The sequence below is a fragment of the Poecilia formosa genome, unplaced genomic scaffold (assembly GCF_000485575.1).
Source record: "Poecilia formosa unplaced genomic scaffold, Poecilia_formosa-5.1.2 Scaffold14, whole genome shotgun sequence".
In the NCBI taxonomy this organism is placed as follows: domain Eukaryota; kingdom Metazoa; phylum Chordata; class Actinopteri; order Cyprinodontiformes; family Poeciliidae; genus Poecilia; species Poecilia formosa.
The window spans coordinates 1,998,758-2,015,756 of NW_006799953.1; the positions used below are offsets into that span (position 1 = coordinate 1,998,758).

Consider the following 16,999-nt stretch of genomic DNA (forward strand, 5'->3'; position numbering starts at 1 on the left):
TGTGGTGCATAGAAGCTGAATGCTGCTTCTCCTCGTTTGGTTCTGGTTCTTTACAAATACAATGTCTATTAAAGACATAACCTTTGCTTCTACTACCTCATTAAAACTCAAACATTGTCTAAAAAAAAAAAAATAAAGCTTCTGCTCAGTTTAAAAATAATGAATACATGCTTGAGAAAAATATTCCAAACAGTAAAATATGGCAGACTCTTCCTCCCCTTGGTCAAGACCAGCAGCATTCGACAATGCTCCTGAAATAAAAGAAAAAAAAAAAGTCTAAAAAAAAAAAGATAACAAGCCTGCTTACTTTGTATTGTTAAAAAAAAAATACATGAGCACACTAGCATCTAACAAAAAGCAGATAATTACAGCATATTTTTGGGAGGAAGCACCAGACAAGCCAAAATAATTTAAATAAAATATTTTACTTACATAAGTGCATTAGGTCCAGTTTTAGAGGAAATACAATTAACTTGACTTTGTTTTTTTTTATCTTCCCAGATAGTGATGGCTGCTTTTGACCACATGGTCTCCCACTGCCTCTCATTTTGTGACAGAATATGTTCTTTCTTTATAGGATCCATTTGGCATGCAAGATTTTGTTGGTGAGGCTTGTGTCCTTCGCTACTGATGAAACCGGGCTCTCCAGCCTCTGTGGTAATGCACTGTGGTCCAGTTATGTTCTGAGCATCCAAACAAATTAATAATTCACAAGTGTTCAAGAAGACTGGAATAACCCACGTACAGTTGGTAGTCTGTCTTGGGAGCGCATAACCATTTTCTGATGGAAATAAAAAAGTAGAAGTAGTGCTTCATATGTATAAATGCAGTTACCCTTGCAATATCAGCAGGGGAACCTAAGAATAACTAAACAAGCTGTTTGTGTGTGTTTGTTTTTCGAACATTGCTTATTCATAAAGGGAGACCCAGTTCCAAAACCAGTCTCATAAAAAAGAATAAACAAAAAAAAAACCCACAATGCATCTGTTTAAACATGAGAGTTGGGATATTATCTGTTCTAATGTAACTAAAAGTCGTTGTATTACATAGTCTGGATGAGCAAAAAAAAACATGGAACTGAATTGTGGCTTAAATTGTCCTTCATATATTGGTTGACTTTAACACAATAGAGGGAAAAAAATGTGGTTAAATGTGGATGAACCAATCAGAGATTCTGTGGCCAATTGCAATTGTGCAAATCTCTGGCCTCCCAGTTCCAATTTCAGCTTTTTTTTTTATAAACTATGAAGAAAAAAACCTTTTTTATCTTTTATATGATTTAAAAATGTAACTATATCAACAATAAAATGTCCACAATTGAAAAATATGGATTTCTCAAAAACCACCAGAAGTGACAGAGATATTTCCCCCCATGAATTACTTAACCTTTTTCCACTAACAAGCCACCCCTAGGTTGCCTCTTACCATTCAGAAATCAGAAATGAATCCAACAATATCCCGCACAGCTGTTAGATTTCCAAAATAAAGCCGGAAGTGTTGGATGACTGGATGTTTTCGGCTCCTTCGGTGTCAGCTCCGTGCATAGAATCTGCATTGGAAGTCGCTCCGTTTCCTTCTTTCCGCGACAACAATGGTAGACGAGCTCAATATAGTGAATGCGTTTAGATCGTACAGCTGGCTGGTCACACAGACCGTACCTCATCGCTGCATCACTCTTTTGACATGCAAAGCTGGTTTGGCTCTATACAAGTCAGCCGATGTGGGTCTGTGACTAACTCGCATGCCGAGTCAGGAGAGTAAAAGACACAACTGACGTTCAAGTATGTCCTTTCTCAAGATGCACCAATCCCGCCTTGAAGTGTTTGTTAAAATCTTAAACTTAACCAAAAAGACTCCTTTACAAGAAAGGTTGTAGTTTACTAACTTCACTCTCCTCTTATTTTGAACATCTTGTATTTCAGAAGAAGACATTTTGATGAATTATTTAGAAACAGAAGCAATCTTCCCGGATAAGACTCCATCTGCCAGCTCTGAAGACGGTGGACCGTTTGGACGATCTGAACTAGCAGAACAGCTGACCGTATTCACACGCAAATAATTGTCCACGACAGCCCCTCGATTTATCTGCAAGTAATCGTCACTCACGGTGTGCTGACATGGTCTCTTTGGATTAAAAAATAGATTTTATCCCCTATCAATGCTTTCTATCAACGTCACTATAAATAGACATCTATGAGAGAGAGATAGAGTGAGAGAGAACTGTCAATGTTGCACAGCTCTGCAGTTAAATAAAAATGTTACTGTTATTTTTGACAAACAAAACGATTACATTTTTGATATCTTGGGTTGTCATTCATTAAGGATTAGGATTAGCCAGTTTAATACAGTTACCATTACACAGAGAATTCTTCTTAGCTTACTCAGACCCTTGTTTTAACTGTGGCATGTCCAAAAGGCTCTGACAACCTTTCCAAATCCAATGTATTCAATGAGAGAAGAGAACTGGACTCAACAAAGGAATACAACTGAGCAACTTCGCTAAACTGTTAGCTTCTTGTTGTAGCATTCTCAATAAACAGCCTCCGTAGAAAACAGTTTGCATTCTACAAGCTCCTCGCAGCTTTTGTGTTTCAGCTGGCTTCATTTGAAATGCTAAAACACTAAAACAGCTAATGTTAGGCCGTAAAGTTAGCTGCGTTGTTAGTGTTTGGTTTGACAGGTCAGAGCCAGTGAAGCAAACGTTCTCCAGCGGTACAACAGAATGCTGCAGCAAAAGTCCTTGTCTAAGATCAATGATGTAATTATTAAGATTCAGCACCGCCTAATTAGCAAACAAATGTGCTTACTTTATTAATGCCGATTGTTGCTTTAGACTTCCTAAGGCGGCTGGCTTGTCAGAAACTGGAAAGAAAATAACGAATGTGTTAACGGAGCGGGCTCAACGGACCCCTGCCGTTTTAATCAAAAATGCCAGACAATAAGCTGCCTTTTAAAATAATGCAAAATCATGATCTGATTTAATGGCGCACACGGTGCAAGTAGGTCTTTACACAGCAGCGGGAGGTTACCTCAGCGAGGAGTTACTAATATACAATCTGTCATAATCGGCTCTACGTCTAGCGGCTAACTGGCTCTCCGTGTTCTCTGCTGAAATTAAAAGTGTTGTGATGGAAAGTAAAAAAAAAAATAAAACAATGTGACAGTTTATTATTTTCAAAAATGCTGGGGGTTTTTTTGTTGTTTTTTTTTTTTTTAAAAAACCTGCCATCCCTGCTAAGTTAACCTTAATGCTTTGCACTTAACACAGCTCCGTCTCCATGTTTAAATGCAGCATCGGAAGTCCTTCCCACAGGACTACCAAGCACATAGTAACAGGAGCTGATTCAGGGTTTAGCAGAGTTTTTACAGTGACGATGCTTCTGCCCGCATCAACAGTGCACGGCCGTACGCTTTTACATTTATAATTCATAAACTCGAGCAGCCTATAGGATCGGCTTTACTGCTGGAGATGAAATACATACAGCACTGCGGATCAAGAGCTGTTCCACTCTGACGTAAACCAGTGAATACACACAGCAAGTCAACATTATAGCTGTGGCCCACAGCAATAAAGAAAGCCCTTTTTTTATCTATAGCTGAAGTCAGAGCACAGCTGGAGTGAGGAAGGAGCTGACACGTTTATGTGCGAATATGAACCTTGACAACATCCTAAGAAGGGATGATTTTTAAAATACAGGAGAGCATGTATACTTTTTTTTTTTGGCACGGACATTTATAATCTTGGGCAGCCATTTTCACTTCAAGAAGACCTCACTAAACGTAACACAGCATGCGCTATGCGCTTTGTATTGTAAGAGCTCACCAATATGGATATTAGTCCTGCTTCGTTCGCTCACAGTTGGATTGTTGGGGGTTTTTTCTCCTGATGTACATCTTTATGTCATTCTTCATTGCTTATACGCTTTTTTTTTGTTGTTTTTTTTGTTTATCACAATTCAATAATAAATAAATAAATAAACCAGAATAATGAAACTATATATTTTTTGTGTGTGTTTTTCACACACTGTCTTGGTGAGATTAACCTCTTTGCTCGCTGTGCCTTAAATTACAAAATGCTTCAAAACTGGATCAAAATCTATCAATTTCCAGCCAAACGAAAATTGAGGGTCACACAGCCTTCACATGACATCTTTATATAGATTGTTTCTCTAAGCACCCCGTAACTCTTATTGACTCGTAGCGCCGCTCATCAGGACACCACGGTTTCCACGTGGGTGCCAATGTATATAAGATATTTGCGCTGTCACTGTGATGAAGTGTAGGGGAGATATTAGATGCACTCCATCCTGTTGTTGTTCTGGCCAATCAATTCTAATCTGCTTTTAAAATGGCTGTTTCAAAATTTGACACTTTGGCGACGCTCAGCTTGTTAACGCACAGTATTTATAACCGCTAGCTAGGTTTACACTGCTCTGTTTTCAAGAACAGATGAAAGTACAAAACAGCAGGCAGAAATACAAAAAAAAAAAAAGTAATACCAGGTGGAACTACAGGGCTACCAGGAGGGAAGTATGCCCTCCTGGTAGCTAGGATATTAATTTATTCATTCAATATTTCATTTTCATAATATGTGAAAAGTTTTAAATACCTAACCATACCAAAATCAACAATATTGGAAAAAAAAGAGTTGAAGGAAGACAGATTAAGTACAAAAATGAGGTAAAAGCTGCAAGGAGTCACATTTTCTCAGTGACATTTAAAAATGGCTCAAGAGAGCATGTGGAGGTTACATGTGACTGAAAAACGTGAGTGAAATAAAAGATATTTTTAGGAAATGTGCAAATTTAAGAGATCATGACCAGGTCCTTGATAAATTAGAGGAGTGACTCTTTGGCTGGATCATTAAAGGACACTTCAGGTCATGAACACAGAGGCTGGAGGATGCTAAGCAATGCGGGTTGCCACTAATAGAGGTTTTGGCTCTTTGGTTGGACTCCACTTCATTAACAACAGAGAAATTTGGCATTAAACTCAAACTTCTTAATACTTTTGTCTTTCCACTTTTTCATTCTAGTTTGGACCAGTGCATTAGTTAAATTTTTTATTTATTTTTTTTGCTTTAAAAACGGGAACTACAGAAGCATCAAGTCTTTGCGTCTATAGCAAAGAATCGCCTTAAAGCATGGAATCACTTTCGCCAGGGACTTGGGGTGAGGTTAAGTAAACTAACATCCAATGTAAAAGTTGGGAGCAGGACATTTGAGAGGCTTAAACCTCCCTGAAGTAAAAGAAACAAATAAATCAAGAATCAAGAAAAGGTTACAGAAATAATACCTTGATAAGGTAAAAAGGCTAAGCCTGTGTGATGTAAACTTCTCCATCTGTACTGTTTTTATGCATCTGCATACCCACCTCTTAACTAAAACTCTCACTCTAGGGTTCTTCTTTTGGCTTTTGGCTGAACGTCATAAAACAGCAGGACTGCGCCTTTAGGTACATGGCCAAAGTTTAATCACAACAAGGTCTAGATAAATCTAGGAAGGCCTGCGATAAAACCGCAATAAAATAGAACAAATGCGGATTTGGTTTCCTGCATATCGTCCACACAGCTACATTTAAAAGAATTAGCATATTGTGAACAAGTAAAAACAAAAACGTCACTTTCAGGAAGTGAAACTCATGTATTACATACATGTATTATCCATAGGGTAAATATTTCAAGCCTCAATTTCTTGTAATTTTCATGACTATGGCCAACAGATGACTGATTAAAATGAAAAAATGCAGTGTCTCGAAAAAATTTAAAGATCACATAAGATCCGGGGAAAACAAATGTTTCTGAGAATCATGTTCATTTTCATGCACTCAAAACCTGGTTGGGTGCGCTTTTAGATAAATCACTGGTGTGGCATGATGGTGATCAGCTTGTCGATTTGCTAAGGTGGAAAAAAAAAAAAAAAGCTCAAATTGCTTTGATAGCTTCAGATCATCTTGGATGGTTGGGTCATCTCTCATCTTTCACTTGACAATTCAAGTAAAGTTTGATGACTAGTCAAGCACAGTAATGCCATGCTCACTGAATCAGCTTTTGGCAACTTTGGCAGTGCAGGCAGGTGCAAAGTTCTTTTGGCTTTCACTCAACGTTCCATAAAAGTGTTACCCTGTGAACAACCAGCTTCTTAAGCGATGACCTCTGCGGCCCGCCCTTCCTGTGGAGGGTGTCAACAACTGTCTTCCGGGCATCTGTTAACTCAGCGGATTTCCCCATGATTGCTGCATGCATTTCGGAAAATTCCTCCAGACACTGGTGGAGGTTGCTGAAGCACTCATCCATAAGTGCACCGATTGAACCGGCATTCCCCTCTGATCTGGTTACATTCCCAAGGAAAACAAACTTTAACCAAACACTTCAAAGGGGGCTCTGATGACGTAAGGAATCGTGCAGGCTAACACACCCAAGAACCAAACATTTTGACCTGCCTACTTGCAACTTCGGCATATCTGAACTTGGACTACGACACTGCAGCGAGGAAAAAACTAATTTGGATTCACAAAACTGGTTAGTTGGAAGTCCAAGACCTTGTTTAGCTGTTCCACAGCAAATGTGGTGACATAATAGACAAGAAAATGTAGCAGGGAATAGAGAAAAATGAAGAGACTAAAAAATATGGCCCAAAAAGTACAGAGAGTATACATAAAATTGCTAACGGGCTAAAAAAAAAAAAAAAAAAGATTTTCCATGATAAAAGCTTATGGAAAATCCATTGCAGGTGTTTGGAGTTTTTCCGCTGTCTGTTGTGCTACCACGAGTTTCCAAGATGTGTAACTCTATTTGTAATGAAAGATATTGAACTTTCTCTTAATATTCTCATTTTTTAAAGATGTGCCTGTGCAACATAGCAAGCGATGCAATAACTAGGCTAAGATGACCTAGATTCCTTCTAAACCTTTGTGTGCCAAGGACGCGTCAACCGACAACAGAGTTAAAAAAAAAAAACTTCCATTTTGAAGGGGATTTCTGAAACTCTCTCCTTTTCTCAGCAAAAGCACAGTTTGCATGGAGATGAGAGGTGTAAAAGCAGCAGAACGTCCCACACCTTTCACAAGAGGACCAGCTGCCTTGGACGTGTAGTTCAATGACACACCACCACAGCTTGTAAGGAATGATTTTTTTTTTTTTCCCAAGAAGCCGTGCCAGGTCTGAACGCCGGCTCCAGCTCCTGCATAACTGGCCGAAAATATCCCCAGTTAATAAAATGGCGCGGCACGCTTAATGGATCATGCTTAAAGAACTGAAGAGGAGAACTCTGTCTTGGTGCCACGTTTAATGAGCTTTCGCCTGTGGTGCTAACAAAAGGCACATTAAATTTAGTGATACTTTAATGGGGTTGGGTGTGAGTCCTCCCAGTATGAAGAGGACAGGACGGCACTTATCCTGGTTTATCTTATGGACGACTGTTAATGTGACGCTGCACGAAGGAGGTTACCATGGCGTCTGAATGGGCGTTTCTGCGGTTCTACTTTGCTCAAGGATAATGGGTCAGGTCAAGCTATTCTCCTGCGCCTCTCCTCCATGGCGACGTGACTGCGAGCTGGGTCACTTTAACCTGCCTTATGACATCTTGATGCTGAAATTAAAATCTCAGAGCCCTGGCTGGCACGACTACTACATCCCAGTTATGAAGTAAATAAATCATTTAAAGATGTGGAAGCTCTGTGTGGAAACCAGGCCAGTCATGTAAGAGAATGTATAAATATAAATGTCTGCCTAAAAAACATTCAGATGCATTGTTTTGGGTAACAAAAAAATAAATAAAAAATACAGTTAAAGTTCAATCCAACTATCCAACCTCCAAATCAAAAATTATTCAGATGATCTGTTGACAGCTCAAGATATGCACAGCAGCCTTCTTCTATTCACGAGTGGTTTCTCGTGGGTTTTCGAAGGCATGGGTTAGACACGTATACTGATGCGAGTTCGAAATCTGTCAAGCAGCCTTGTCGAAGCAAAGGACTCAAACACAGAGTAGCAGAGCAGAAGCCTGGCAAATTAAATAACCACAGAAACTTTAATAACTAAAAGGCGCCGCAGGGCAGGGAACCCAGAAAACAAACATAAATCCCAAAAAAAAACAAAAAAAACCGAAGAGGAACCGAGGCAAAAGGCAAACACAGACGTCCAGAAACAGAAAAATAGAAAACAAAGAAGCCCGCACACAGCTGGCGATAGGCAGCAGAACAGTGCTAAGGTGTGAGGTTTTACAAGAAGCACATAAACTGGCACATAAAAGGGAAGTAACTGGGTTTCAGAGCATGGAAATAGGATTCAACTACCGCAGAGGAGTGGTAAATCGCAAACACCACCACCAACAACACTAAGACAGACATAAGTGAACTTATAAATATACATACATATATATGCATGAAAAAAAGCAAAACATGACACCAGAGGCCGGACAGAATGCAAACATAAAAACCACGGAAGCAACCTCCTGCCTCCTGACACAATCGTGCTGACGGTCCTTCTGGGACCGGCTCACATTTCACTGTATTGTGACATAAAATACAAATAGAAAGGATGAGGGAAACCCAAACACAACCGGTACTTGTGCGGCATCATGGGACGCTTGAATCAAACCAGCCAGGGGACAAAAAATAAATAAATAGTGAACCTCTACAAGTACTGTTCATCCATGGGTGCAATTACTTAGATGTTTGAAGGCCACGTTCATCACTTGGAATATTTACACCAGCCAGCATGCTCTTCTGGAAGGAGATTACTTTGGTGTCGAACACGTTCTAATGCTAAATGTCCAAATCAAACCCAGAACACTAGCAAAAGCAAAAGTGTACCATAATCCACTGTGAGATGAGAGATGCACTGACATGGACTGAAAGGCCACTCCGCTAGAAAGGAGTCATTACTCCAAAAGGAGGATAAGAAGACAGATTACCAACAGTTTTGGAAACATATTATGTGTTTTGATAAAACTAAACTTCAAATGTTTGGGCATTGTGATAAAAAATTATACCTGGAGCAAAGAACAGAGCTCGCAAGCCTGAGGACACGATCACAGCTCTGGAGTTCAGGGGTGTGTAAGGAGGGATTGGTGCACTTAGCAACATGAAGTAATAAACTGCCAACTTAAAGCGTAAAGCTGCAGTAGGCAGTTTTTATAAAACCAATATGTGCTTTGCATATTTGTTAAAACTATCACTATGTCCTAGACAGAACTAAGACACTCCTCCTGGCTACGATTGGTTGTTTCTGACCTGGAGCTGTGTATTTCTGCAGAGGGCAGTAAGAACACAAAGAGACGGCAGAGGAGCTCAATGTTTTTCATTATGATTATCTGTCTCATATTATGATGTCACAGCATAGTGACAGTTTTAACAAATGCATAAAAAAAAAAAACATTTTTATAAAAGTTACATACTGCAGCTTTAAGGACAACAAAATTAAAGTTTTGTCCATTACAAAGCCTCAAATCTCAAATCGGGAAAGTTGAATGTGAACAAGGACGCCTACAAACCGGACGCAGTTACAGCAGTTCTGTCAGGAGGATTGGGCCACGATTCTCACAAACTACTTTGAGAGGGTTATGGAAAAATATCCAAAACATCCTGAGAATCAAATTACAAAAATATTGCCGAAGAAACAATCCAACCCTGAGCAGAATAGGTGCAGAGCCTGGTGTTGTTAGTTATCCAAGCATTTTATGACTTTCGAACACACTCGCTCAAAGTGTGATGTTTTCTTTCAGTTTGTTTAGTGTCCAACGGATATATTTTCAATCAGTTCGATTTACAACCACGTGTTACGTAAACTTTTAGGATTTACAACTCGTGGATGTGGTGCTTTACTGCTGGCAGCCTTTCCATTACAGCATGCAGGTCTACAGGCTCAGGAAGCTAACCTGACATCTGTTATACATCTTACCTACCTATTTATCTCAATATTCCTGTCTTTAGCTAAGCATAAAATACTGTATATGTGAAAAAAAAACAAACAAAAAAAAACATTTATTTTCGACTAAACTTAGAAACAGCATGGTGCAATTTATATTTATAAAAAGTAAACAGAATTTCTGTCTACAAATTAAAGGTATTACGAAGGAACTGACGATTAAAAGAAAAGAAACTACACAAACAGCACAACAAATAAGCAACAACTCCCTTTTTGCATTTGCAAGCAAACTACCCTTTTGAACACTTCACCTTACTCACAGCCATATCAGCCAAACATACCTCATTAAGTTGACACATTTTGTTCTGGGTTGTAAGTCTCCCCCTAATGTTGTCATCCAATCCATTAAACAGTCATTCTTTCTTTTTCTCTCCATCTATCTTCACTTAACCTCCGTATGCTCTCTGGAAACCGGCTGACACTGTGCGTACCACAACAACGGCTCTGCTGGGTTTTTTTTTTGCTATGGTCTGGGAACGATGCTGATCACCATGTTCTCTTCTGGGTGAGTGGAAAATGGCTAGGAACAGGGTTTTATGTTCTAATGCCGGGCTTGCACATGCTCCCTGAGGCACGGTGGATGATACCGGTTTCCAAATATTGCTCTATTTTTCACAGATATATGCATCCCCTTTGCACAAGTTTGTCGTGCCCCTTGGAGTTGTTTGCATTTTGAGACACTAAAACCAAAAAACCTACAGAGTATTTTGTTGAGGTTGTATGTAATAAACCAAAAAACGAAGAAACAATACATGGTTTTGAAGTCGCTTTACAATTCTAAACCTGTAGAAGTGTGGCCTGTAGTTGTATTCTGTCCTTCAAAGTCATTGATTTTTTTTATGTCTCTACCATCTCTGAACACCTAGAGACTTATATTTTTCTATTTGTCTTTGCAAAATAACTAAAAATAAAAATAAAAAGCTCCATCAGATTGGATGGAGAAAATCTCAGACATTGATTTTTGTGTTTTGCTACCTGTTCCTTCATAGAGTTTAGGTAAAAACTTGAATTAGGCCCTTCTTACAATGGAATACCGCTCTGATCTAACTTTCTGCTCAGCTCTCAAAGTCCTCTGCAAACAACAGGTTTTCTTCCAAGGAGACTCGTCTGTGTTTTTATCTTCCCATAAGCATGAGCATCCCAAAAGTTACAATACAACAACCAGAATGAATCTATGAAGAGATGTTGTGTTCAGGGTCATGCGCAACATTAGTTTGGGATTTAACAAGAAAAAAAACTTACAGTTTCTTGACCTCACCGGAGCATCTTCTTCTACAACGTCCTGTCTGCTACGCTGCTTATTGCAAACCACGGACTTGACTTTTTATGGTTTTATTCTTTCCTCATCTCCATAAAGATCAGATTTATCGAGTCTACGGTTAATACTAGTTTTATCGGGACATCAGATGGATGGCCATGGCTTGGCAGGTTTTTTTTTTTTTTTTCTGGTTTTTGGATTATTTATTGAACAGTACTTTCCTGAAACATCCACAGCTCTAGAAATGGTTTTATAGCCCTATTTAAAACTTCCCTACAACCTGATCCCTGATCTGCTGAGCTCCTTGGGTTTTCATGATCCTATTTGTTCACTAATGTTCTTCTGCATGGCCTTGATTTATAATTATATTAAATTACACACAAAAAGTATCATTTTTATCAATTAGGTGACAATTAGGTGCAGTAGTTTTTCCTCTCCACTATCGCTGCATGCATGCTTTGTATGAAAGATTGCTATAAAGTCAACTACTTTGTACACAATGCAAGCCATTGTCTACGGTCGCTAAATGCTAATGCTAAAGAAAAGAATGCTGCATATCCAGGGATACTTAGAATATACACATGAATTGAAATAGTATTTTTTTTTTTTGTAAAGTGCCTCAAGACATTTGCTATGAATTGGCAACATATAAGCTGAATTGAATTGAGTAGAAAGGGCTGAATCCCAACACATGCCACCCTTGTTGCATTTCCATAAAAGAAAATCTAAAAATATATTTATGATTTTTCTGAAAATATGTGTCACTCTACCACAAAAAAAAAAGAAAGAAAAAATCCCAATGAAAATACATTAATGGCAATTGTTGGGATCCCAATTAAGAACTAGCACTCTACTTCATCTTTCTTTCTAATACATAAAAACCAATCCTCGCTTTGCAACTGAGTAAGAGGCCAAACGCCCATCCACTGGGCTGACATGATGACGGCCTACGGAGAGCAATCACAGCTCTTTCAACACTCCACCGAGAGCGCCAGGAGAAATCCTCCACAAAGTCTACAAAGATACTTTATTATAACTTTCTTTTTTTTTTTATGGATTTTAAATGTCACTTCCATGTAAAGCTAAAGGCACCACATTGTTTTGGAAAAGGAAAAGCAATCATTCAGGAATGTATTGTTTGTTTGTATTCCAGACCTCAGCCTTATTCAGCTTCTGCCCAGTCCTACAAAAAAAAGAGAGAAAAGAAAATCCACTTTCTACTGCTACTTTTTAGTGAAGCTATTAAAAATAATCACGATAATGATAATAATAATTAACAAAAACAAATAAAAAAAAAGTGCCCTTCCACAGAAATCTAACGACACCATTTCTCATCCGTGACCTGTCAGAACAGAGGTCCTGTTGTCTGCCATTAACCGAGCGCTGCCCAACCACAGCTGAATATTAATGGGAGTGTGTGCATTTAATTCACAAACCCCGATCTGCATCTTCTAGTCTTGGGGGGAGGTAGAGGGGAAGGAAAAGGGGGGAGGGGGGGCGCTTCTGTGGGTTTCAGAGGTGTATCTTCTGAATCAACACACACACACACACACACACACACACACTCCTGCTAAAGATTAGTTATGTTGCAGCTCAGGAGCATTGCGAGTCTAACTAAGCTGTCATCATTCGGCGCAATAAAAATCCCTATCAGAATGATCTATACCCTCACATCTGAGGGAAATGAGGGTCCTGCTGAGAAGAGCAACCGGTCTGACTGATGATGAGCTGATTCCAATTAAATCACTCTGATGTCTTCTTGTTGGCGGCCGCACGCTGCTTATACAAAGTAAGCTGATCATGTTGGGATGTGACAACTTATCAACAGGCAAGGCCAATCCAAGGCGCCCCTCCACCACCACCACCACCAAGCCTCTCCTTTACACTCCTGTAAGGAAGAAAATGTGTGCTATAGCAACCACTTCCACTGAAACCTCATTCTCTCAGTGCGTCAAGATGAGTAAGGTGCGCAATGTGCAAAGTCACCAATATTGCGCACATATTAGGACGATGACAGACAGAAGGGGAAGGAGGAAGATCTAGGAGAGGGGGAGAGGGTTTAGGATGCGCTGGTCAACATTACCTTAAAGAGGCGATGCGAGCGCCGGGGATTTAGGATGATGTCGATGACGCTGGCCCGTCCATCCACAGCACGATTCTTCTGCTCTTTATTATTTTTGTTGCTTTAGCTAGGCCATTTCCTCCTCAGATCGCCGTTATTTCTCAAGAGAGCAGCTGGCTTATACACCTTCTCCCGTCTTTCTCCGGCTTTTCCCAAAAAAGAGAGAAAACACACCTCATTCTGCACCCCCTCCGTCCTCCTCCTCCTCCACCACCTCCTCTTGCTCCTGTCGGTCCTCTCAGACTATACACACACCTCGGTCTGTTTTTTTTCTCCCCCACCCCCCTATTTAACCATCGATATTTGACTTTTCTGAGGCTAAAAAAAATGCTGCAGAGAACCCAATTTCAACGGGGATCTGGACGGGGGGGTAGAGAGAGAGAGAGAGAAAGACGGGGGGCTTGAGGGGAGGGAGGTGGAAAAAAAAAGAGACTCGCAGGGAAACAGATGAGTAACGCAGTAGCGTCAAGACCCTGTGCGTTGCTTCAAAAGTGAACGCACTGATGTGTCCTCTTTTCCCCCATATGTCCACGCTGATTATAATCCAAGGTGGGATGCGCGCAGTCGCTGCGGCCCTTGGAGAGAGACAGAATGAGAGAGAAAAATAAAAGAAACAGCGGAGGGTTTCGTCCTGAAATATGAAAGAGCGCTCCAAGAGGTGTCCGATCTTCTTCTTCTTCTTCTTCTTTTACGCGCTTGCGTGATGTTCTCTCTCGGCTGGAATAACAAACAGAGCGGGCATCCTCCGCTTGGACCTCATGGTGTGTGTGTGAGAGAGAGAAAACGAGAGAGAGAGAGAACGAGAGAGAGAGAGAGAGAGAGAGAGGGGGGAGAGACAGGGGAGGCGCGATCAAACGTTTCGGGGGGAATCAGGCAGGCAAGTGATGTGAAGTCCGTCGATGCCCGCACCGGCGCAGATCTCCACGGCTCGTCGTTCTGAAGAGCCCACCTCTCCCCCTTCCGTCAGTGCGGTCTCATCGACTCCCTTCGCTTATAGGACACACGCGTGTAATATCTCAGCCTCACGGCTTACTGTGGGCTTCGTGATGACGAGGCGAGACGCATAACGCCATAGGCGCTGCTGCTTTTACCATATTTAAGTTTTTTTTTCAATCATCTGTTCTTATTTATATTTGGTTGCTTTGGATCGTCATATGTCAACCTGCTCAGTATTATTATTATTATTATTATTATTATTATCATCCTCAAACTGCAGTATATTCGTATTGCTATTATTTGAAAATATTAAAGCTCTGCTGCATCAACTGTAGCAATATTCATAATTATAATCATTTCTAGAGATAAATCTAACGCTCTTTCAACTATTTGGCCGCTTGAGGGCAGCAAAATCAAGCCGACGGCCGAGCCATCAGTCATCTTATCAATTGATTCTTTGATGACCCTCGAGTCCGATAATTGCTCTCGATTATATTCCGTTTGTTCTCCGCGGGCTCCCAAGGGAAATCTCTGTGCTTTTAGGGCCGTCAAATGATTTGTGTGTTTGTCCACCGCTGCTGCTCTTTAACAGTAGATTTGAAGAAAGCGGCTGCGTCGGCTAACCTTTTTGTCCAGTCACAGCCACAACTTTCAGTGTGTTTTTATTTTGGGGATATAGATGAGACAGCACAAGGTGGTGTATAATTTACAACGTTTTAAAACCATCTCTTTATGCTAGAAATCAGGAAAATATAAGGTGTCCATTTGTATCCAGGTACTCCGAACTCTGAACGGATACTTCAGGTCCACTTTGCACAACACATACAGGTAGATTTTAAGGAAGAAATTTTCAGATTTTCATTTGTTAAAAACAAGAAGAAGAAAAAAGAAAAGAAAAATGAAAATCTTGGATCATTTTCCCTTCACCTTATTATTTGCATCTAAAATCCAAATAAAATACATAGAGGTTAATATGACAAAACATGAGAAGGTTCAAAGGGCATGAACATTCTTGCTACACCTGTTTACATTTAAAGGTTGCAGGATGGTGTATATATTTTTTTTTTTGTAGTAGTAGTATTTTTTTCTTTTGTTTTGAATGTACACACCTACTTCTGAGCTCTTTTGGCCACCAGAAAATGAATGGGACAGATAGATAAAAAATCTCAGTTCCAAGGATGACTGACTCATTAGAGACATAGAATATAGATAATAAACTTTAATAAAGTCCGTGCAGACAAAACCGTGATCTAATGATGCTGGCCACTGGAGTCTCTGTGTTCCTCTGGTTTAGCAGGAAGGAGAACTGGACAAAAAAAAAAAAAACAGAGACCACTCAAGACGGAAATCAGATATCCCATTTGATCTGAGAGCAGTGCTGGTTGAATCAATAAAAAAAAAAATATGACTGAGGAGAAAAAAAAAAACTGAAGGCTTTTCACCATGATGGATGGATGGATAAATTTAGAAATAAAAAGCCTTCTTTTTTATTAAACCGCAGAAATATAAAATTGATATATTATGCAGTTCTTTTTGTTTGATTTTATTGTTGCTCTGTGCGTGTGTCCGCTGCAGGTACGGCACAGCGGAGACAAGCAAGGGAAAGAAACAACAGTATTCAGTCACTTCCAACTTGTCTCTCCAGCCATCTGAAATTAAACACAGGTTTCTTCTGTTTTTTTTTGTGTGTGACCTTAAGCTCAAGCGTGTACTATGAGCTTAAGGTCACAAACATTCTCTTTTGGGATTTTTTTCTCCTAGAGAGAAGGATTCATGGCTTCATCAATAATGGCAAGTCCTCCAGATTCTACAAACTCACTCGTGGAAGCCATCTTTACTCAGTCTCTTTCTCATACTGAATCCTGAACAGTGACATTTTAGGTCAGGACATGATGTGCTGCTTTCTGAGACCTCTTCTTGTTGTCAAACGGGTCATATTAATGTGATTTAAGAATAATACCAGTCTTGAAATAAACAGTGGCAGTTGAAATTGAATTCAGCTTATTCAGCCATGAGGACAGGAATAGTTAATTTCATGATTTATTGGACAATTATGTCTTCAAATGCGACCAGGTTGGTTTGGGTAGCCAGTTTCCTTTTACAAATTAAATGCTTCTTTGCAAACTGCCTTTTGTGTTTACTTAAGTTATCTTTGCTTGAAATTTAAAAAAATAAATTAATTAATTAAAATCACGGCATGTAGGTGGGACAAATAAGCAAAAGCAGAAGAATCTCATAATTCGTAGCCCAGATGTTTTATCAAATTGTCAAATTGTTTTTCGTCACCTGACGAGACTCCATCAGGATTTTTATAAAGATGCAAATCGATAATGTCCATTGAAATTGGCAGAAGCGTTATAAAGTTCAAATTTGCAGTCGTAATTATAGTAATTTCTTTTTATGGCAGTCAAACATTTGTTAATTTTAACAGTTTTCTAAGCACACGGCTAAATTGTAGTATTTGGGCAAAGAGGACAGGAGAGAATTGAACTGATTTGAATAAGCTTGGAAATCCCAGGTTGTGCAAATGCCCCGAAGAAGGGAAGTATTTTAAAGAAAGAGCCGGACACGGTGCTTCAGCTCCAGCGATTATTGTTATCTGAGTTAGCTTACAAACATACACAATGATATCAACGTTGAAACAGTAGTACGTTAGCAACGGCGCTAACAACGGAGCTAACAACGGAATTTGTTAACATTCGGAGCGTCAAAAAAAAATAAAAAAACTCACAGCTTTCTGAAAGTTAATAAACTC

At 39.7% G+C, this 16,999-nt stretch overlaps 1 protein-coding gene across 2 annotated transcripts in view; it reads right to left on the reverse strand.

The window, feature by feature from the left end:
* Positions 1-14,308, reverse strand: part of nlgn2b (neuroligin 2b) — a 92,195-nt gene extending 77,887 nt beyond the window's left edge. For both annotated transcript variants that reach the window (XM_007545900.2, XM_007545898.2), the window contains exon 1: positions 13,270-14,308. The gene's annotated coding sequence lies outside the window, so the exon portion shown is untranslated. The remainder of the gene's footprint in view (positions 1-13,269) is intronic.
* Positions 14,309-16,999: the final 2,691 nt, after the last annotated feature.